We start from the raw sequence: 6000 nt of genomic DNA on the forward strand, positions 1-6000 counted from the left end.
TCTAACGTACAATAAAATTCAACATACAGCAAATAGGAAAAAAACTATAATTTCACTTTTAGCAAGTGGCAAGCTTGTTTATTTTAAGCACAAACGAAAACTAAATCAACAACAAACTAGTCACTAAAAGTATTTAAAACTATTCGAAGATCTGAATACTCTCTAGATTGATAACAACTGATAAGTTCTTAAGCTATATTAATTTTCACTCAAGTTTTACAAATTTTACAAATTAAGCTAATTTTTTGTCTTTTCTTAAATGTTTTCTGTCTTCTTGGATTATATTTTTATTTATATAGCAAAGTATATTGTTAAATCTAGCTTTAGATATTAGGAAAATAAATAAATTAATTAACATTATGTGCGATGCTGGTAGTAATAGGTAAATCATTTTGATGTTATGCCATTAATACGCATTTTATGCCAAATCATCTAAATAACAATAAATTAATGTAAAATAATTAAATTGTGCATATTTCACTTTGCTGCGTGTTGCAAACGTCATGTGAAAGTTGTAATAACTTTGGCAAGGGCATAACAATAAAAGAAATTTCAGCAACGGCGCATTAGAAATGAAAGTGAGTAGCAACAAGTACAAATATGACACATACACACACACACATACACACTCACAATGATTGCTAACTAACTAATGTATGACACGTTAACAAAATGCAAACATAACGAGCTTCGAATTGTGTAGCAACAGACTCAGATGTTGGCCGTTAGAAAAAGCCGTAAACAACAAATAGCCGACAATTTTTCATAGCACGTGTCAATGGCCCGGAAAGGGATCGCCTTCGACTACGTTTCCCCCCTCTGCACGTTGGCATGTAAGCGTGTAAGCGTATGATTTAATTTGGTTTTCGGTGCACTTAAAATTAATTACGCAAATGTTATTCAATAGCAGCAGCGAATGAAATGCGCGAAACTTTTGCCAAGCTTTTGCAATTAGTTGCCACCGTTGTTGTAATGTGCTGTCGTAGATTTAACTAATTGCACAATTATTCCATTTGTATTTGGCATTTTTCATCTATGTATGTACACATATAATTTTATTTGCGCAACAACTTTCGTCTTCATTGCTTTTGAATGTTGTTTGTATGTTTGCACTTTTTCCATCCAATTGCGCATATTTTTGCACCTTTCATAGAATTTTTTTATCTATATACACTTCCGTCTCGGACTGGCGTTATTTCTTTCGCTCTTACAATGTAATCATCTCTTTTTTATATTTGATTGCGCGGTCATTTAATTGGCGAAAATTAAAAAGGGAAAATATTTTCACAGACTCGCAGAGTCGCTTTGTGTAGGCGTCTCAGCTAAGGCAATTAATTAGAAAGCGAAACCTTATTTTAATTTAACAAAAAATAAAAACACAGAAAAACTGCACAAATACTCGTTAGTGTCAAAAGAAAATGCATTAAAACTTGTATCATTTTTTATTATATCCATTTCTAAGTGATAAATGTTGGTGGGAAACAGACCCACCTTCTCATTTGGCGGGTAATCACTTTTTATCTCCATAGACTTCTCTCATAACCCAGACAAAATAGATGCGAATACCGTTTTTTCCTTTAGCTTGAATTGATTATTGCTTTATTATTTAATTATTTGTAAAATTGCAAAACTATATTTGTTTTTCATTTATGTTTGTTTGCAAGAGCTTTTGTGTCAAATGCATAAAATATTTTTTATTTTTAGATTTCAAAGGAATGCCAGTTTCGCGAACCAAAGTTCAAATTTGAAACGAACCACTGGAAAAATCAATTTTTGACTTGGAGCCGAAGATTGATTTGAAGATTACATACTTATTGTTGGCTTTCTAAATCTACTGTCATTTGGTAATGTCTCAACACTTCACCATCTTAACTAAATTACAATTATGACGCCCATATTGTACCAATATCGAAACATTAGATACACCTGTAGACAAGCTCATCGAAGCGAATTCATTTGAGCTGGCGGCGCTGAGAAACTGCTGGTTGCCCTCGCAGTGTGTGTGTGTGTGTGTGTCAGTGCATGTGTGTGGACTTAAGTACTTACGTATGTCGAAGATCTATCTATCAAGATTTAAGGGCCAGGCAAACCAATAATTACCGGATGAGGCGTAATTTCCTATGGGCTGCTGCATTTTCCAAAATGATGCGATCAAATTAATGATCAGTTGCCCCGAAAGCGTTAAAGAAGTTTTCAAGTTTGGTTTGCTCTTGGGATTTTGTATGCGATTGCATTTGATGATATTGACAGGCCCCATTGTCTTGGCTCAAAAAGAACAGCAGCAATTGAGACGGTGGCAACTCAGCATGCAGCATGCGGCACTGTTTACCTTTCCAAGTACCTTTCAATTGTTTTTCTGTTATTCCGTTTTTTTTTGTTTTTTTTTAATATTAAGGCCTGGAGAAAGAAAATTCAGTTGCTTTTTGGACACTTGCAGTGTGGAACTTTCGTTTTTTGTTTGCTTCTCGAGTGGCTGGCGCGCTGCTTCCTATAAATCTTTGGGGCAGCAATAAAAAACCAAAAACAAAACAAAAAAAAATTACAAGAGCAAATCATTTCCATTGTACAGAGTCCGCTTGTCCAGAAGGTTGGGAAAGTTCAAAACGTCGCTTGAAGTCATTGTGCATGCGGGACAAAACGTATATAACTGGAACTTGGTCATCTTTCAAAAAAAAAAAAAAAAAACGGCTGCGGCTCCGGCTCCAACTACAGCTCCGTCTGCGTCTCTGGCCCTTACCAACTGACACTCGCCCACTCTGATGGGGATTGTGATCGCCGTGAAGTGCGGAGCATTTAATGATTCTTTCTTTTGTACTAAGTGATGCTTCAAGATGCTTAATTGTGCAACTTTTCTATGGAAATTAAATGTAAGATTTGCCCGCAAGAGCCAACTTCACATTCAGTTACTTCATCGCTTTCGTTTTTCATTGTGTGCGCCCCGTTTTCTGTGGGAATTTTTCATGCTACGCTCTCGTTTTCTGTAATATGGACTATGATGAGAAGTGTACCCCATTTACCCTTTATCTATTTCAACGTTTTTGTAATTTGATTAAATTAAATATTGACAAATGCAAATTTAAAATTAAATTATTTTACTTTAATTAATTAAGATTAAAATTTGCATACGCTGAGTAACTGAGAGACTGAAGATGTATTAGTGTAACTGATATAGATGTAAAATATTAATACAACAATAGCAAAGTGCAAAAAAATATATAAAAGAGAAGAATATTTTGTTGATAGTTACGATTTAGAGAGATAGATAGAGAGACAGAGGGAGAGGCATAGATAGGAAGAGAGAAGGACAGCAAGCTAGAGAGAGATAGTGAAAGCAACTTATTGCTGCTTATGAAAGTAAAAGAGAGAGAGAGAGAGAGAGAGATAGAGAAAGAGGCACAAAGGAAAGGCATGCGAAAAAGAGAGCGAGTGAGCCGAAAGGGAAATTAAAAAATCAATTTTTTATAAATGGATTTACTTAAACCCATGAGAATCGCAAAAATGATATAAATGGCAGTTTTGTAGCTCAAAATTTATAATAAAATCATTATCAATAATAAGTTAACACAATAGGCAAGGCGAGTGCTAAAATGTCTATCTTAAAATAAACTTATACAAGCGAATGGCGCCCTAAATTTCACCAGCTTACAATTTTACATAAATTGCCGACCTATCACAATCCATAAAGAGTGTTAACAGTATCATTAATGGCCAATTTGGCACTCGAACGATGACAAAAGTAAAGCAACGGACACATTTAAACATACATATATAGTAGATCAGATGCTATCAATAAATACAAACAAAGCAAAATAAAACATAAAAATTCACATAAGAGTTTTTTTTGCGTATATTTTAAATATACGATAATAAAAGAGAATGCGGCGCACCTGCGAATTTTCACTTTCGCCATAAATTGTTATGAAGCTATTTAGTTGGTCAGTTAGCTAATCAATGATCCGGACCATAGGCTGCTAATTTCTGGGCACGTTGTAATTTATGTCCAAATCGCATAATCTGATCTCGCCCAACGATATGCTAAACAACGATTATTAGTTGTATGCAGGCAACCAAATCATCTGCCCACTGCCAAATTGCATGTGAAAGTTCATGCAACACTTGGCTAAAAACTTATGCAGCTTGTCAAGGAGCAACGACAGCACTTGGACCTGGTCGTGATTGCAGCCGTTGATAATCGGAGCACATGAGTGAAGCCTCGTGAGACGTGATGCCTGTACAAATTATGATATGTTTTGCCTGCACCGCCAACAACTCCTCGATCTGCACTTGGCGGCGTTTCAAGTGGCCGAAATTGTGGCTCCCACACGCCATTTACAAAACGCAGCTAGCGGCCCTGTCTAACTGACAGTCCCCCTGTAGTTTGTAGGTCTCTCTGTCTCTCATATGTAAATGACCGACTCCGTCCGAAAGCGAAAGTTCCATGACCAACGAACTCATCGCAATGACGTCGACAACTGTAATTACTGGGCGTTTATCATCGTGCTGACCAAAAGCATTTTGTCTTAAGGCCCTTTAAATGTCAAAAATACTTTCTTATGCAGCTAACGAGATATAAATCTTGGGATATTTATATGAATTTCTTAAGATTTATTAAAGTAAACAGAATTAAACTACAGTCTACGCAAAATCGAAAGAAACTTTCCTTAAAAAACTAAAGTAATTCAATGTTGGTAAGTTGTAGACTATGCAAAGTCTGAAATTAAATTCGGCACGTACTTCAAAATTAATTTTTCTTTAAATTTGCAAAAGTCTTAATATTATGTTTTTTTTTTCCAACCAAAAAATTGTTTTGAAATCAAAAAAAAAAACGCACAAAATCATGTCGATCTTTATTGCTGCTGCCTGACTTTTCGTATTGGTCATTTGCTGCATGCTTCGCATATTTAATCATAATTTTCGTTTTCTCACTTAACATATCCAAAATACATTTGGAAATTTGTCACTTGCTTAGCTTGCAAAGAAAGTTTTGTACTTCGAAATATTGGGAAATGTTTTCAATGTTTTATTTTTTGGTTGGTTCGGTTTTTTTTGTTTTATTTTGCTCTCGTTCGTTTGTTTATCATATGCGGCGCCTGCCAAAAAATGTTAAACAGTTGCCAAGCTCTGCGCATGCATTTTGAATATAAATAGTCCATAAATGAATAATGTGAGAAGTGCGATGGCCTACTACTCGGATGTCTCTATGCAACCGAGCGGTTGGTTTTAAGGCTTGTGTATTTCTCCGACTCAACTCGAAATGCTATTCATTTAAATTGTTATAAATTTCCCAAAACAATCTAACCTTTTCTATCCCTAGAAGGAAATCAACAATCAATGCACTTAATATTCGAGAGCAATACCCACAGACTCTGTTAACTACTCTCGGATTTAATATATATTGAATGAGCGCGTGAGGAACTCATAAAATGAGCAGTAGATGGCGCCAGTTTATCTGACTGCCTAAAAGTATACAATGGTTTTGTTTTTAAACACGGCGGGTATTAAAAATTAATTATCAAGTCTTTTTAACATTTTTGAGAGTTTCCACAAATGACTTGGCTAATAAATAAATATGCCTCAATTTCCCAATAAAAGTTGTAAGCTGTAAAGTTGTTTTAAACATTTTAATTGAATTAATTTGTTGTGCTTTTAAATAAATAATTACAATACGGGTATTAAATTAAATTACAATAGCTTCTTCTAAGTATTCGTATAATAACTTCGTGGAAAAGAAGCGCCTAATCAAATGACCTACATCGAGTAGAGCAATTTGCCGAATGTCTATTAAATAAAACTTAAGTCTAAATAAATGTTATGCAATAATTTAGAAAATTATATACAGAGCAAATGTGGAGGAATAAATTAAGAATCAAATCAATTAATAGGTTACATCATCATTATATCATTATCATCATTAGGATGTTTCTTTTTGTTTGTTTGTGTGTTTTGTTAATTATGATTTAAGCTAAGAATTTCTTTAAAATTAACATTATGACATTGTGA

This window comes from Drosophila grimshawi, unplaced genomic scaffold (assembly GCF_018153295.1).
Source record: "Drosophila grimshawi isolate 15287-2541.00 unplaced genomic scaffold, ASM1815329v1 contig_1369, whole genome shotgun sequence".
NCBI classification, from domain to species: domain Eukaryota; kingdom Metazoa; phylum Arthropoda; class Insecta; order Diptera; family Drosophilidae; genus Drosophila; species Drosophila grimshawi.